At 46.7% G+C, this 17518-nt stretch overlaps 1 long non-coding RNA gene across 1 annotated transcript; it reads right to left on the bottom strand.

Annotated features, from left to right (window-relative positions):
• Nucleotides 1-6970: 6970 nt before the first annotated feature.
• Nucleotides 6971-16700, bottom strand: LOC307184105. The gene is made up of 3 exons (XR_013827659.1): nt 15326-16700; nt 12397-12520; nt 6971-7148 (listed from the first exon to the last, which is right to left on the bottom strand). It is a non-coding gene; the product is annotated as an uncharacterized lncRNA (long non-coding RNA).
• Nucleotides 16701-17518: the final 818 nt, after the last annotated feature.

A 17518-nucleotide genomic window follows, 5' to 3' on the forward strand; every position in this document is an offset into this window, starting at 1 on the left:
TCCCTCCTGGGGCCTCAGGCCAGCCTGCTCCCCATCCCCACATCATCCCTAGGGCCAGCCATGCCGACTCTGAGTACTTCACACACGTTGCCTTGTCTCTTGGACATCACACCAGCCCCGAGTGGCCGGCATTCTCCTGGCCTCACTGCTGCGTGTTCTGACAGCCACAGCTGGCCACCAGTGAGAGGGACACCTCTGTTAAGTAGTGAGGGCCCCAGCCAGGAATACTGCAGCAGTGGACCCCAGCCACGGGAGTGGGCCCCAGCCAGCCCAAGGGGATGAAGCCCCACCTGAAGGCAGAGAGCCAGGCTGGCACAAGGCGGCAGAGGGAGGCCTGGCCTCCATCCCTCCGCAGGAACTGACCTGGGGGCACTGGGGCCAGCAGGCTGCCCCACCCCACCCCCGACTCAACCTGATCTCAGCCCAAAATGAGACAAAGGCTGAGGGAACCAGCCCAGCACAGCAGTTTCTGAATGCTGAGACTCGATCCAGACAGCCACTCGCAGGCGGCAGGGGAGCAGGTGGCAGCCCTGGACAAGGTTTCTGGTGACTGAGCACCTGACGGGGCTCAGCCTCGGCACAGCGGGTTGCTGCGAGGTGGCCTGGCTGGTGTGGGTGACAGGCGAGCCTAGAGCAAGTGACAGACCACAGCGTCGGAGCGCAACTTCCAGGTGGGACTGTGGGCGGGGCAGGAACCACCTCTGGCTTCTTGTATCTCCCCGGCACCAAGCTCACAGCCTGGCAAAAGAAGGGTCCTGGACTCTGCTGTAATACAATTCTGACTGTTGGTTCACCGAATGAACAATAAGTGAACGGGCCGCTGAGACGGGCCACTGTGCCCATTAGACTCAAGACCAGCAGGTGTGAGGGCAGGAACAGGGCCTGGTTCAGCCACCTCGCCCGCCTGGCAGCAGGTCAGAGACAGGACACAGAGGCACTGCTGCAGCAGCTCTGACCTCAGCTGCCCTGCAGGTCTGGCAAGGGTGTGACTTCTGGGCCAGCCTGGAGAGGAGGGAAGCAGCACGGGAGGGACTACGGTCTGTCATCCATTGCAGCAGGACAGGTCAGTCACAGGTGCAACCCCTGAAAACACCTGGGACCTGGCTGCGTGGCAGCAGTACAAGAACTAGGATTAATTTTACCGGAAGACACAGCCAAGATCCACACAGGCGGGCCCAGGAGAGGCCCTGGCCTGGAAAGGGCACGCACAGCCGTCCACGGTGGGGAGGGCAGCACCCTGGCCCACGGCCCCACTTGGGGAAGAGCCAGAGGCGGCCCAGGCCGTGCCTGCAGAGGAGCTGCCCCACGCTGACCCCAAGGAAGGGCCAGGACACAAAGCCCTGCTTGCTGCAAATGGGACACCTTGGCTGCCGGTTCCCCGGGCTGACAGCTGCCCTCTCACACGTACTCCCCACAGTCGGAGATGATGACCTTCTGCTTGGGTTTCCCGTCCTTGCTGCCCTGGGCCTTTGCAAGCAAAACAGAAGAGGAGGAATCAGAGGGAGGGAGGGTGGAGAGGAAAGGGCAGCTCAGGATACCCGCCCCACCCCCTGCCCCCCCACCCCCAGCAGCAGCAGCCGTGGCCTCTCTCTCCAGGCCCCAGAGCCCCCACTCCTGCCTTCCCACACGGCTGTGTGTCGGGGGGCCCGGGCGGCTGCCCACCTCAATCTGCCGCAAGACGTCCAGGCCTTCCGTGATCTCCCCAAATACCACGTGCTTGCCGTCCAGCCAATCCGTCTTATCACGTCAGGAAGAACTGGGAGCCATTGGTGTTTGGGCCAGAGTTGGCCATGGAGAGCAGGCCTGGGGGAGAGAACGACCTCATCGACCCCCTCCACCCTGCTCCCAGCCCTCAGGACGTCTGGTAGTAGAGGGAGGAGCGTAAATGCTGCTGGGATGTCTGGCCCTCAGAGGATGTCTGTGCACACTGCTGTCAGCCTTTCAGACAGGCAGGCTCAGACTCTGGGATGTACAGAGTCTTGGATGCCTTGTCTTCCACTCAACTGATAGTCAATGAAACGCTAAGCATGGTTGTTTCGATCATTTTATACTAGTTTGTCCTTTCATTAATTCATTCAACAAATACTTATTACTTCATAACCAGGCACCTGTTGAACCCTGGGGACACTGGTCCCAGGCCTGGTGGAGCCCACAGTCTAGCGGAAAAGAGTCACTCACAAGTTAAATATTGATTCATCTCAGGAATGCAAGCTTGGTTTAATATCCAGAAACCAATGTAATAAACCGTATCAATAGAATAAAGAACAAAACCCACATAATAATCTCAATAGATGCAGGAAAAAAATCCAACACCTTTTCATGATAAGAACACCCAACAAACGAGGAATAAAAGGGAACTTCCTTAATCTGATAAAGGATATCTACAAAAAAACACATAGTTTTCCAATTCTAGGTATATACTTAAGAGAAATAAATACACATGCCCACACAAAAACGTATATATGAATGTTCACAGCAGCATCATAATAGCCAAAAATTAGAAACAACCCAAATGTCCATCAACTTATGAATACACTGTGGTATACCCATAAGTGGAATATTAATTGGCAATAAAAAAAGAATGAAATACTGATACACACTATATTGTAGATGAACATTTTTTAAAACATTATGGTAAATGAAAGAAGCCAGTCACAAAAGCCTACAATTTTATGATTGTGTTTACATGAAATGCCCATCATAGGCAAATCCACAAAGAAGATCAGTGTTTGCCTAGGGCTGGGGGCAAGGGGATCAGGGAATGACTGCTGAAGAGTGTGGGGCTTCTTTTTGGAGGTGATGAAAACATTCTAAAATTACATGTGGGGATGGCTACATGACTATGTGAATTAATTAGAAACCACTGAAATGTATACTTTATTTTTATTTTTTGGCCACACCATGCAGCATGCGGGATCTTAGTTCTCCAACCAGGGATCGAACTCACACACCCTGCATTGGGAGCACGGAGTCTTTAACCACTGGACCGCCAGGGAAGTCCTGAAATGTATACTTTAAATGGGTGAACTGAATGGTACGTGAATTCTATCTCAATGAAACTGTTAAAAAATAAAGATAATTATGCTCTGAAATAGTGAAGCCTAGTGGCAGAGATGTTTGCTCAGTGAATGAGAGCACAAAAGACAGTCACCTCAGACAGACACACACACACTGGTGACAGTATCACAGAAGGCTTTCTGGAGGAAGTGACGTCCCAGTTTAGTCTAAAAGGCCCAGGTTTGGCAGGGGCTGATGGAGTGTAGCATGAGGAGCTGCAGTTCATCTGTGGCAATAAGAAACTCCACCCCTCGTGGCTGGGCCTCTAAAACGCGTGCTCCCTTCAAATGGGGACTGAGTCCCACTCTACTTTCAGGCCGGAGTTGATCAGGGTGCCTGACACATAATGGACTGGCCCTGTGAATATCTATTTTAAATATTTAAATATTTACCGCAGGTTTACTGTGTGTCAGACACTGTTCCAGAATACAATGGTGAACAAGAAAGACTAAGTCCTGCCCTCATGAGGCTGACATTCTCAGGAGACATAAGACAATAATTAAGTAAAAGAGTAAATTTATAATATGATTTCAGATAACCAGTGCGTGAAGAAAAATGAAGCTGATTAAAAAGAAGAGCAAGACGGTAGGAAAGCCCATTTTAGAGAGGCAAGGGCAGGCTTCTTGGGCTAGACGACCTGTGGGCGATGCCCAGAGGACATGAGGGGCGAAGTCTGTGGGTGCTGGCGGAGGAAGCCTCCAGGAGAGGAGCCAGCACCTGCCACGGCCCTGTGGGGAGTGAGCTCTGGGTGTCTGAGGAACAGCCAGACTGCAGTGGGGGCAGAGAGGGTGAGCAGCACAGTCCATGAGCTTGGAGAGGGGCCAGGACGCAGGGCAACCGGCCTGTAGGACCAGATGCTACACGAGATGCGCCACGGGGGGGGCTGTCAGCAGGAGAGCAATGTGATGAGAGTTACTCTTAACAAGGACTGCTCTGACCACCTTGCAGAGATTAGACTCTGCGGGGGAAGAGGCAAGAGTGGAAGGAGGGAGACGAGCTCGGGGACGCTGGTGGTGGTGGAGGAAGGTGAAGAGCAGCTGCACCAGGAGGTGAACTGAAGACAGATGCACCTGCCATCCAGGCAACAGAGGAGGGGGGCAAGGATGAGTCCTAAGCTTCTGACCAAGCAGCCGGGTAGATGGTGGCTGAAACAGGGGAGTTGAGGAGGGAGTGCTCGGGGCTGAAGAGCAAGAGCTGCTTGGGCACGTGAGGTCTGCGACCCCGCTGGGATGTCCAGGGAAGACAGCGGGAGAGCAGCAGCGAGACATACACGGGGGCGAGATAAATTCAGCAGACATGAGGGAAAGCCCCGGGACGGGACAGGATTGTCTAGGGCAGTGACTCTAAATAGGGTAATGCTGCCCCCTCGAGGCTATTTGGAAAGTTCAAGGCATGGTTTTGGTTGTCAGTAATACTGGGGAGGAAGCAGGCATGTCCTGCAATGTCCCACCTAATGAAGAATTATTCTAAATCCTCTTAGACTTTCAGTGCCCAGACAAACATTCATGCAGATGACAAATATCTGTTTATAATGATCTAAGCCTAGAACCTAACTCCATTTTACATGTAAATCCAAAGATTTATTATGTAGAATTTTTTCAGAAATGGACCTACCACATAAACTGAGGGAATAGTCACATTTTTTTTGTTCAGAATATTACCAAGAGATTTTCACTGTTTCAGAAAATCATGTTGCCGTGACTCTGGTGACATGCCATGCCAGTGTCAGTCAGTCCATGTTGCTAACCTGCTCCAGGCAGAAGTTCATGTGTTTGAATATTCCATACATGCAGTTGTGTCCAAGCATCTAAATACCAAAATGCATATTATTTTATTCTAAATTACTTTCCTTTATGTTATAATACTACTTTTTAAAAATTAGGTATTGACAGGATATATTAGCTGTGACTTTCATTTCAGCATATAGTGAAGTATCAGTTCTTAGAGGTGGGCACGAGAACCGTTAAGTAAAGAGTAAGTGCAGACAGAGAAGAAAAACCAGGGCTGAGCTTTGAGTCCCTCTAGCAACTTGGAGGTGGGGAGGAGGAGAAAGGAAAGGGGACTGAAGACGAGCAGCCTATGAGGCACAAAGAGAACGGAAGATGAGGTGTTCTGCCAGCAAGTGAAGAAAGGGGTTCAGGAAGGGCGTGATTCATAGTATCAAGTGCTACTGAGAGGTGGAAAAAGAGGGCCGAGGCTTGGCTGCTGGCAAGATGGAGGCTGTTGGCATATTCAACAAGAGCAAGGCGTGGTGGGGAAGGAAGTCTCACTGGAGGGGGCTGAGGAAAGAAACAGAAGCCATGAGCTTACACAACTCTTAAGAAGTTTTGCTAAAAAGGGACCAGAGAATTAATGTGGCAGCTGGAGGGGGAACACAGGGTCGAGGGAGAGTTATTTTATTTCTTTAAAGGCTGGCAGCACTGCAGCATGAGGGGGACTGGAGGAGGCAGTAAAGGGAGGGGAGGACCCAGGGTCTGATGGGAACTGAGAAGAGACGACAGCACATCTTTCTCATTGTTCCTACTGCTCAGTGAGATAAGAAGCAAGATCATTAGCTGGGAGGGAGAGTGGAGGGGGCAACGCTGGAGATCTGAGGATCGAGGAAAAGGAGTGTTTTCTTCTCAGACTGTGGATGAGGATCAATCAGCGATCTGCGAGGACTGCTGGGCTGTGCTCCTCAACCTGAAGGGGACCCGGTGCGTGGGCACATGGGAGTTTTGTACCAGGTGAGCAGGAGAGAGCAAGCAAAAGGCAGTGTAGCTGGAAGGCAAGAGTGAGGGAAGCACAGCTGGTGACGGAGCCCGGGAAATGAGGAGGCAGACGCAAACAAACGTCAGTGTTTTGGGGGTGGGGGAGGGGAGGGGTTGGACCACGACTGTGTGAGCAGATGATACATTTCAACTATAAATACCTCAGAAAGGACATTACTGTGACCACGATGAAACCTGAATATGCACTGTAGGTGACAGTATTGTATCAGTGTTAATTTTCTGCATTTGATAACTATATATTGTGGTAATACTAAAAATGCCCTTGTTCTTAGGAAATAACACAATGAGGTATTTAGTGGTGAAAGTGTGTGAGGTCTCTGGCTTACTCTCAAATGGCTGCTCCCAAATAGACATTGTCTATAAATATATACAGAAAGAGACTAGAATAAGTGGGGAACGATGGTCACCAGCAAACAACTGGTGATGTGGGTGAACGGCATATAAAAGGTTTACAGGCAGGGGCTCCTTGTTCTGTTCTGGTAAATTTTTGGTAAACTTGAAATTATATAAAATAAAAAGTTACAAAAACAGTAACAACACATCATTGTAGCAGCAGGACCAGGCTATACGCCTTTTCCTCTTAAAAGGAGGCAAGCATGAACTTGAGTAAGTCAAAATAAAAAACAAAAAAACCTTTAGAAGCCTAAAGCTCTAGCCAGGCTGAATGCCTCTCCTCCGTTCGCTGGGTGGCAGTCTGGAGACCAGAACCACAGCCCATCACTCCCCCCGCACAGTCACCTGGCCCCAGCCCGGCCCGCCGATCACCACCCACCGATGGGGTCCCACCTGGTCCCATGTGTTTGAGGATGAAGTTTTCATCATCAAACTTTCCCATAGATAGACTTGCCCCTGGTGCTGCTGTGGTTGGTGAAATCGCCGCCCTGGCACATGAACTGGGGGATGATGCGGTGGAAGCTGCTGCCCTTGAAGCCAAAGCCCTTCTCATGGGTGCACAGGCAGCGGAAATTCTCCGGGGCCGAGAAAGGAAAAGGTGCCGGGGTTAAAAATATCTAACTGGAGAGTTAAACCTCCAGCTCTCAGAATCTGAGAAAGTATATATTACCTTCACTTGAAGTAAACGTTTACTAGTGGTACAGCACACAAAGAGACTGAACAGACCAGGGGAATAGGACAGTCCAGAAACAGACCAAGGTACATATAATTCAGTATTTCATAAAAGCTGTCATCTTAAAATCGTTGGGGCAAAAATGGACATTTTCTAAAACGGTGCTGGGACATATGAACAAACATTTGCAAAAAGGTGAAGCTGGACTTACAACTTACCTCACTGCAAGAATAAACTCCAAATGGATCAGATATCTAAATGCAAAGAAAAAATTAATTATCGGTACTAGAGGACAACATGGGTTGGATTCTTCTATAACCTGGGTGTGAGGAAGGACTTTCCAACTATCACTCAAAACCCAGGGGCAATTAAAAAAAAAAATTCAACAACTTTTGCATGGCAAAAAAACTATAAACAAAGTAAAAACAACAACAAAAAATGACAAACTGGGAGAAATATTCATTGGCAACGTATATCACAGAAAATCTAATATCCCCATATATGAAGAACTCTTAAAAAGTGGAAGGAAAAACAAGATCAAACTTAACAGAAAAAGCGACAGAAGACATAAAAAAATCATTTTGGGGGGACAGTTTTTGTTATAAGTCATTAAATATATAAAAAGATATTCTTTGACAACCATAATAAGAAAAACATAAATTAAAACTATCAATACTTTGAGACACCATTTCTTGCCTATCAGACTAGCCAAAATTCAAAAACTTAAAAACACAATCTGTGAGTGAAGCCAGGGAAACAGGTATTCCCACACATTACTAGAGGGAATGCAAAATGATACCTCTTTGTAGGAGAATTTGGCAATATCTAACAAAACTACTTGTGCATTTACCCTTTGACCCAGTAACCCTACTTTTAGGAATGACCCTGAAGATATACCTCCAACGATATGAAATCCACATACACATTATTTGTAACCGCAGTATAATGGAAACAACCTAAATGCCCAAGCACCAGAATCTTGCTGAATAAACTATGGTATGTCCACCTTGTGAAGTATTATGAACAAGAATAGGAGATCTCTGTGAACTGATACGGAGTGATTTCCAGGATATGTTGTTTAGCGAAAAAAGCAAAGTGCAAAAGAGAATACACAATATGCTACATGCTGTGAAAGAAGGAAGGAAATAAGGAAATACTCCTATATCTGTTCATTTTTGCAAAAGGAAACAAAAGGAGGATCAACCAGGCACTAATGAAATTGGTTACTCATAGAAGGTGGGTGGGAATAGGGGCAGAGGGAGTGGGAGGGAGTGACACAACTCCCTCCTCTTGGTATAGTTTTGATTTCTGAAGCCTGTCAGTGTTTATTCAAAAAATAAAACTAAATCAATAAGGCCGGGGGTGGGGGTGGAACCCCTAAAACGGAACACAAAGAGAAACAAGTGAGAACTTAAGTTAAATGGATAACTTAGCCATACAGAAGAAAGGAATCTAAGAACTCTTTGAACACAGTATTTGGACCCTTTACAGACTGAAGAAAAAGAACTGCAAAAAAACTGTTTGTTGGTAGTGGTACAAATGTAGCAATTCTGAAACTATTTTGTACTGTAGGATTGAACAGTATGTGAATATACTGATGCTATTGGGAGCCAAGGCTCTCGCTGTGGGAGAAAGGTGATATAAATATGTAGTATTAGACAGAAATTAGAGTATCAGTATGAATTCATGGCTTAAAGATATACACACACACACACACACACACACACACACACACACACACACACACACACTTCCTACTGGAAGGCTGAAAGGGCCTAGGCTCAGTGACACCCCAGAAGCAGTGTACCTCCTCAGGATCCAGATCTTGATTTCTAATTATTATTTCCTACTAAAAGGAACAGGAGCTTCTTGGAGAAATGGCTGATTCCAGGGTCAGAGCAGAGACAGTACCAGATAAGCCCAGATCTTTTTATCGTACCAGAAAGTAAGGAAATGCTCAAAAAATGAGTGTCAAATGGATATAGGAGCAGACTTGAGGGGGCTCCTGATGGCCAAACTTAGGACAATCTGAGCAACTGACAAGTGAGTGAGTGTAACGGAGTAGAACATGAATAAAAAGACTCATGAGTGCACACTAACACACGGACCTACTAACGCAAAACAAATAAAGGGGGAAGGAAGAAGAGAAAGCTCTTATTCATAGCAGATGGCTAATTGGAATAAATGTAGAAATGCTAATGTTTTTAATACAGAGGGAGCAATAATTAGAAAATTACCATCACGGTAATAATTGACTTAGTCTAGAATCAAAAACAGAATACCAAAAATCACAAGGTAAAAAGTCTTAAATGTCTCCTTAAAAGTCACTTATCAATTACAAAGGGGAATAAAAGTACCTTGTGAGTGGGAAAAACCGGCAGACACAACCTTAACCAAGTAACCCTCACCAGTAATGGAAAAATAGACATAAGTGACAGGGAGACAGACATGTCACTTCTGGAGTATTGCAAAGAATACCAAAAATAACCTGAATCTAATGAGGAAACAAACTCAAATGAGGAACATTCTATAAAACAACTGGCCTGGAGTCTTCAAAAACGACAATGTCATAAAAGACAAAGGCTGAGGAACAGTTCCAGATTAAAGGAGATTAAACTGACACAACAAACACAGTGCATGATTCTACATTAGTGGGAGAAAGGTTTCTATGAAGGACGGTATTAGGATATCAGAAATGATATCCTGGGGACTTCCCTGGCGGTCCAGTGGTTAAGACTCCGTGCTCCCAGTGCAGGGGGCACAGGTTTGATCCCTGGTCAGGGAACTAAGATCCTGCATGCTGAATGGCTCGGCCAAAAAAAAAAAAAAAAAAGATTTCCTGTAAGGACAGCCCTAAATCAGTGCTCATTAGCGAGTGCTATGTCCCTGGGGGTCCAGGAACCAAGAAGTAGAAGCTGGAGTGGTCCTGGTTACCATCACTCCTGTTACTTTCCATCCCTGCAACTCAAGCCTCTGTGGGTCTAGAGGTCCTGGTTCCTAGTGGGCACACCTTCACCAGTGGAGACAACCAGACTCCCATTACACTTTAAGCTATGCCACTGGGTGATCACTTCAGGCTCCTTGTGCCAGGTGACAAGCAGGTAAGAAAAGGAGTCATCATCTTGGCGAGATTCTTGACCTTGGTCTTTAGGAGGTAGGTCTGCTGTTACACAACAGGTCTGGTCAGAATATGTTTGGGGGACCCATGGGACCTCTCTTGTACTCCCCTGCCCAATCTTGATGGGCAGCCATGGCCTGGGAAGGGCACAATGACCAGGAGCTCAAATCCCCTTGGAAAAAGGTCTAGGTCACCTCATCAGGTAAGCCATGTAGACAAGCAGAGAAGCCAGCTGAGGTGAGGGTGAGAGGAATCTGGAATAAAGTAGAGGAGGGAGATGACAAGTATCGTTTGTGGTTCTGAGACCAAGAGCAGCAATGGATTATAGTTCCATTAACATTCCTCTAGAAATTTCCCCAGAAAAAGAGACCAACCAGAGTCCTGGAGGAGCCGTTCCCGGGTGAAGTAAGCGGATCTGAGTTGCCAGATGGGTGGACTGCAATGGATGCTGAGGTTAAGCCCACAGATCCTCTCCAAGACCAAGACGTGCATTCCCTCACCCCCTCACCTCCCAGGAGTGTTGGATGCTACCAGCCCCAGGATGGGTCCCATTCAGGAAATGCCTTTGGCCAAAGAGAGCTGCCTCACCACTCCTGGGAATCAGCCAGAATTCATGACTGGTCCATATGAGGGTACAAAAGCCTGGCCCCCTGGCCTAAAATTCAGAGCTGGACATTCTGGAGGGATATCCAAGCTCCCAAACTCCCCATGGGATCAGCTGAGGTCTCTGTGTGACTGCAAGGCTGGTCAATTACTCTATTTTTGCCCCATCTACTCCACTCATTCTCTTACAGAAGTTGTTCCTGAGATCACTCCCCAATAAACTTCCTGCGTCCACCTCTCCATGAGTCTGTTTCCCAGAAAAACTGACCTATAACAGCCAAAAACTGAGAAAAATCAAGTAGCAGTAACATGAATATATTTTTCAGAGATAGAGCAATAAAAGTCAAAATAATCACCTAAAGGAAAAGAATGTTGCCTCTGGCAGGGCAGAAAAATTATGACGATGGGGGAGCAGAAGAATGTCATGTTTTGTAACAAACTCCAAAGAACAATTTTCTTTAAACTGTATGCAATTATGACTTTGATAAGCATTAAAAAAAAAAAAAAACCTAGATTGAAACAAACAAAAACAGGATCATGGGTAAAAAGAGTAATTATGAATATTTAAGGAAATAGGCAACGTACAACAACTGTCAATAGTAGTTACCTCTGTGAGATGGGCTGGAGATAGTGAGGAGAAAAATTTTAGCTTTTAATTTATAACTTAAAAATTGTAACCTTCCAGGGGAGAAACCTGGCAGAGATCTCCTTAACCAAGTGGTCAAAGTTAACATCACAAACATTGGAACTGACCTCGAGTACTTCCTCATATGATGCACTAACAAGGAAACAACGTTCTTCTGAGGTATTCCTGCCGAAACACATAATCTAAATCTAATCATGCGGAAGTACCAGGCAAAGACAAACCAAGAAACAATCTTAGAAACAACTGGCCTGTCTCTTCAAAGATGTCAAGATCAAGAAAGACAATAAAAAACTGAGAAACTGTTAGAAATTAAAGGAGACTAAAGAGACCCCCCCCACACTAAATGCAATGTGTGACTCCTTGTCAAGGAACAGAAATTGTTAACATTACTATAAAGAACAATATTGGGATAAGTGATGAAATTTGAATATGACCTGAAGATTAGTTAATAGTGTTATACTGATGTTAAATTTCCTGATTTTGATAGCTGTACTATGATTATGTAAGAGAATATTCTTGTTCTTAGGAAATTCATACTGAAGAATGATGTATGTCTTCAACTTCCTCTCAACTAGAATGGGGGTAAAAAAAATACACGTATGTATGTATGTATATAAACAAAATGATAAAGCGTAAGGGCAAAAAAGTAAATTAATCAACAGTTAAAGGATATATGAGAGCTCCTTGTACTATTCGTATAGAATTCTTATTCTATCTGTAAGTTTGAAAATATATCAAAACAAAATTATTTTTAAAAACCCCAATAACATCAAATGGGAGAGTAATTAAAACAAATCACAAAACTTTCAACTGCTTACTCTTTCTAACAGTCCTAAGCCTTTATGGAATTTCAAAAATGCCTGTTCTGGGAGTTCCCTGGCGGTCCAGTGGTTAGGACTCCATGCTTCCACTGCAGGGAGCATGCGTCCAATCCCTGGTCAGGGAACTAAGATCCCACAAGCCATGTGGCGTGGCAAAAAAAAGAAAGAAAAGCCTGTTCTGCCTCATTTGTCACTAGATGCTGAGATCTAAGATGCCTCAGATAGACTCAGGTAGAAATAGTCAAGGGCCCAGGAGTCCAGGCAGCTTCCTCAGCCACTAGCTTCCCGGCCATCCTGACCGGAGTCCTGCTCACCTGCTGTCATGGGAACGATGTCTGAACGCAGGAGCATCTGGATGCGGCCTGCTGGCTTGTTCCTGACCTTGATATCCATGTACACCTGAGGGTTTAACTGGGCCTTTTTTACAGCGGGCTCTCCCTAGACGCAGGAGAAATGGCCAGGTTAGAGAGAACAGCCTGACTCCCCGACTAGGAGAGCGAGTGTTCTTCTGAAGACACCCCAGAACCCACTGCAGCAAGCGGGCTGAGCAAGGCACCGACAGGAAAGGCCTTGGGCCCTGATGGGGCTGCAGAAGGTGGAGGCCATGGCCATGGCCCCCAGCCGGACACCCAGTGACAGGAGACCTCAGCACCGTCTACCCGGAGCCCCACCCCTCAGGCATTTTATCTCATCTCACTCCCTCAGACACGTCAGCTCGCTTTGCCTTCAGTCTCCCCTGCAGTCACAGAACAACGCTTTTCTGGCTCAAAACACAAAACTCTCAACAACTTCAACTTCCAGTTCAAGCCCACCCACCTTAGTCAGTTAAACGGACCCACTTCTGCAACACCACCCCCTTCCTCTATGCTTAGCCCTGCATATCCACAGGCTGGCTGCAGTGGAAGCAAGGAGGGCCTAAGTGCTCAGAAAGGAGACAGTGGAGGAAGTTGGGCCTTGCTTAGTGCTCCAAATGGACAAGGCTAATTAGACAATAAAACATTCAATAGAAACCTTCCCACCTGTTTGACAGAGAAAACTCTACTGTCTCTGTCTGATCTCTTTGTAGTGTGGATTAGGTCAACACGTAGGTATAAGCTCTCAGGCCAATCCCTAGGTTATTAAATAAGATAGGGCTTCTGCCCTTGAAGGACTGGCTACTCAGTGAGGGAGGGGCAGCCACAACTGTGAGAGGCACACAGATCCTAGAGCCCCACAGCCTTGATTCAAACCTCAGCCCCACCACTTCTGAGCTATGTAACGTCCACAAGTTATTCGACCTCACTGTGCCCTAGTTTCGTCACCTAGACTTGGGGATAATATTAGTACTTACCTCAAAGGACTGCCAATAGGATTAAATATTTGTAAAGCCATTAGTGCCCGGCAAAGAGTAAGCAATATTTAAAATACGTTAAATAGGGCTTCCCTGGTGGCGCGGTGGTTGAGAATCTGCCTGCTAATGTAGGGGACACGGGTTCAAGCCCTGGTCTGGGAGGATCCCACATGCCATGGAGCAGCTAGGCCCGTGAGCCACAACTACTGAGCCTGTGTGTCTGGAGCCTGTGCTCCGCAACAAGAGAGGCCGTGATAGTGAGAGGCCCGTGCACCGCGATGAAGAGTGGCCCTTGCTTGCCACAACCAGAGAAAGCCCTCGCACAGAAACGAAGACCCAACACAGCCAAAAATAAATAAATAATTTTTAAAATAAATAAATACTCCTGTTCTCTGTTTAAAAATAATAATAATAAAATAAAATAAAATACGTTAAATAAGTAATGTCAAAACAATGCAGTAAATGCTAGGATAGCGGGTCCCATGGAAGCCCAGAGGCCATGCAAGCCCAGAAGGGAGGGATGAAAGGTGAGTAGGAATTAGCCAGATTATGTTGGAAAGGTCATTTTAGGCAAAGGAACTGCTTATGCAAAAACACAAGAGATTTGGGAACTCCCTGGCGGTCCAGTGGTTAGGATTCCGCGCTTTCAGTGTCGAGGGAGCAGGCTCAATCCCTGGTCTGGGAACTAAGATCCAGCAAGCCGCACAGCGTGGCCCAATTTAAAAAAACAAAACAACACATGACATTTGTAGGTAACTATAAATTTGTAGATAACTACAGATTTATAGGTAACTATAGTCTCTTGTTTCCTAGAATGTAAAATGGGGCTACAATATAAAGAGATGAGCAGGGTCAGAACATGGAGAGCCCTTCTGTGCCTCTGATGTAGCCCAGACTCAATCCTATACATGAGGGAGGTCCTTAAAATGCTTGTGGAGAGCAATTATCCTCAGATCCATCCTTCAGAAAGCTCCTCCTGGCTACTCAGATCAGGAGGAAGCAGGCCTGCGACAGAGAGACCAGTTAGGAAGCTACTATCATTATTCACAGGACAGAAGATGGAGGCTAAACCAAGATAAGGTAGTAGGAACAGACAGGAGAGGCAAGAGTCAGGAAGACTTAGAAGATAAAATAAGCAGAATATGGCAACGCATCATGTGTGAATTAAAATAAACTGAAGCTTCTGGTTTGAGTGACCAGAAGGCAGCAAAATTAGCTAAAATCAGGCACTCAGGGAGACCAGAGTGAAAGGAAAGAGGAAATCCACCTGGGATGTGCTTTGTTTATTTATGGTGACTGTGAGACATTCAGGCAGAAGTATGTGAAACCCAGGAGAGAGGTCAGGGCTAGGACTAGAGATAAAGAAATCACCAGAACCCTGCCTGAGTGGCTGCGATACTCTCAGACAAGGGACAAAAGTGGCTGAAATGCACAAGGACATTGTGGAGAAAGGAGGCGAGCGCTACAGAAGGAACTCAGAGAAACACCACTGTGGAAAGGGTGGACAGAGGAGAAGGAGCCCCTGTATTATTCTGAGGAGCAAGGGTCAAGATGTGTGTCAAGAAGCAGGAGAAAGCGCCCAGGCGTGGGGAGCCCTGGACCTGGGGAAGGGCCTCTGTGGAATCAGGGTAGGAGCAGGAAGACAGGGAGTCTGGAGCCAAAGTCTTCAGTGATGGAGCGGGCAAGATCGTTGGATGACGGGTACTGGTGGTGTCCTCTGTCATCTGAGATACCCCCTCGTTGAACAGCCGTCACAAATCGACACCAAGCACACATAAGGCATTTCTCACCCAGTGCCCTACAAGGACAAGACACCCACACTTTCTCCATTCAATTCCCCCAACACCATCCACAGCAGAAGTGTGCTGGGTGCAGAGTGCCAGCCGCTCTGGAAGCGCAGCCTGCAATCTCACCTCCTGGGTTTCCACTTTGGGAGGCTCTGACCCTTCTTCCTCTTTCCTCTCTTCAAGAGTCTTCCTAGAAAACATTTTCAACCAGTCATCATCTGACAAAAATGAAAGGAAAGAATCAAACAGATGTTAAGAAACTCAAGCTATCAGCCAACTGCTCATCAGCCACGTCCAAGTCTTTGCTGCTTTGGTCAGCACTACGTGGATGCATAAAGTGGACTCACTACATGGACACACTACGTGACTCTCACAGGCCATAGAAAATAAGTTACATCTTAGGAACCCCCCAGGGCAATGAAAGCTGTCACTGGGAAATGTCAGGCCTTCAAGTCCAGCTCTTAGCACAGGTGGGTGAGAATAAGGAGGAAGGACTCAGCCGTGTCAAAAGGGAAGTCCCAGCCCTTGTCAAGGCTGGAAGGGCACAGTCTATGTCTATGTCCCAAAGCAAGACTTTCATGGGGACAAGGCCTCCAGCTTTCTGAGAAACTCAAACTCTTTATTTCCTTGGAGGTGCTGCGTTCTCTTCTCTACTCTACACCACTCTACTCATGTACACATTACCCCACAGCAGGAAGTAAGACAGAGATAAAAATGCAACAGAGGCCACAGCTGAGGACGTGATGGGGTATCTGTGGTTGCCCCCACTCACCTGGTCTGGACAAGCCTTCCTTAATTCTCACTGCTTTGGCCAAACTGACATGGATTGTCCACCCAAACATTTCAGATTCATTCTGAAAAGGGTGCAATACAACTCAGCTGCTTAAACCTTGTTAGGTTGAAAGAAGACCTGGCAGCCTTCCATTTACTTCTAAGAAGCCTGAGACTTGCTCATGATTAGTCCTAAGTTGGGAGCCTGCAACCCCCAATGGCCAGCTAAGCACAAAGCTCACCACAGAGGGCTTCCCTGGTGGCGCAGTGGTTGAGAATCTGCCTACCAATGTAGGGCACACGGGTTCAAGCCCTGGTCTGGGAAGATCCCACATGCCGCAGAGCAACTGGGTCCGTGAGCCACAGCTACTGAGCCTGCGCGTCTGGAGCTTGTGCTCTGCAACACGAGAGGCCACGACAATGAGAGGCCCACGCACCGCGATGAAGAGTGGCCCCCACTCGCCGCAACTAGAGGAAGCCCTCACACAGAATTGAAGACCCAACACAGCCTAAATAAATAAATAAATTTATAAAAAAAAAAAAGCTCACCACAGAAAGCCCCTGAGCCACCACACACTTCCTCTATTTCACCACCAACAACAGAAAGGTCTGCTGGCATAATCTTTGGATCTGAGCTCAGGACTCTGAAATTAAAAGGGTAAACGCAGTTACCAAATACCTGAGTCCACCTTAAAAAGACAAGAGCAGTACTGAACTGGAAAATGATAGTATTGCTGACTGTTGAGGGGCATGTTTGATGAAAGAATGACAGAGAACATGGTAACATGGAATAATGTTTAAGAATATTTCAAAATCCAAGAATAACTGATACCAGGAGAAGGTGGGTAGACAGCTTTTTAAAAAAGGTTTGTGGGACTTCCCTCGTGGTGCAGTGGTTAGGAATCTGCCTGCCAATGCAGGGGACACAGGTTCGAGCCCTGGTCTGGGAGGATCCCACATGCCGTGGAGCAACTAGGCCCGTGCGCCACAACGGCTGAGCCTGCGCTCTAGAGCCCGCGAGCCAGAACTACTGAGCCCAAGTGCTTAGAGCCTGTGGTTCACAACAAGAGAGGCCACCGCAATGAGAAGTCCGGGCACCGCAGTGAAGAGCAGCCCCTGCTCGCCACAACTAGAGAGGGCCAGCACGCAACAACGAAGACCCAATGCAGCCAAAAATAAATAAATAAATTTATAAAATACTTGAAAAAAAAAAAAAGGTTTGTTTGAGGCCTTTTCATGAAAACTAAAAAAAGAAAGAAAAAAAGGATTCCTTAATTTAATAAGATTTAGGTTACAATTATAGCTATGTCTTTGTTCTTAGAAACAGACAAATAAAGTACTAACTTTATTTCTAGTGATTAAGAAAAAACTGAATGATGGCATGAAATAACATCCTTATTTCACATTTAGTCATGAAGAGTGATCACCAAGGTTTTAAACAAGGGCAAAAGCATTTAAGGGTTTTTTATGGCAGGCAAACTAATAGCCTGCCCAAAGATGTCCACCTAGCGACTTCCCTGGTGGTCCAGTGGGTAAGACTCTGCTCTC

The sequence above is a fragment of the Stenella coeruleoalba genome (assembly GCF_951394435.1).
Source record: "Stenella coeruleoalba genome assembly, chromosome: 1".
NCBI lineage: Eukaryota > Metazoa > Chordata > Mammalia > Artiodactyla > Delphinidae > Stenella > Stenella coeruleoalba.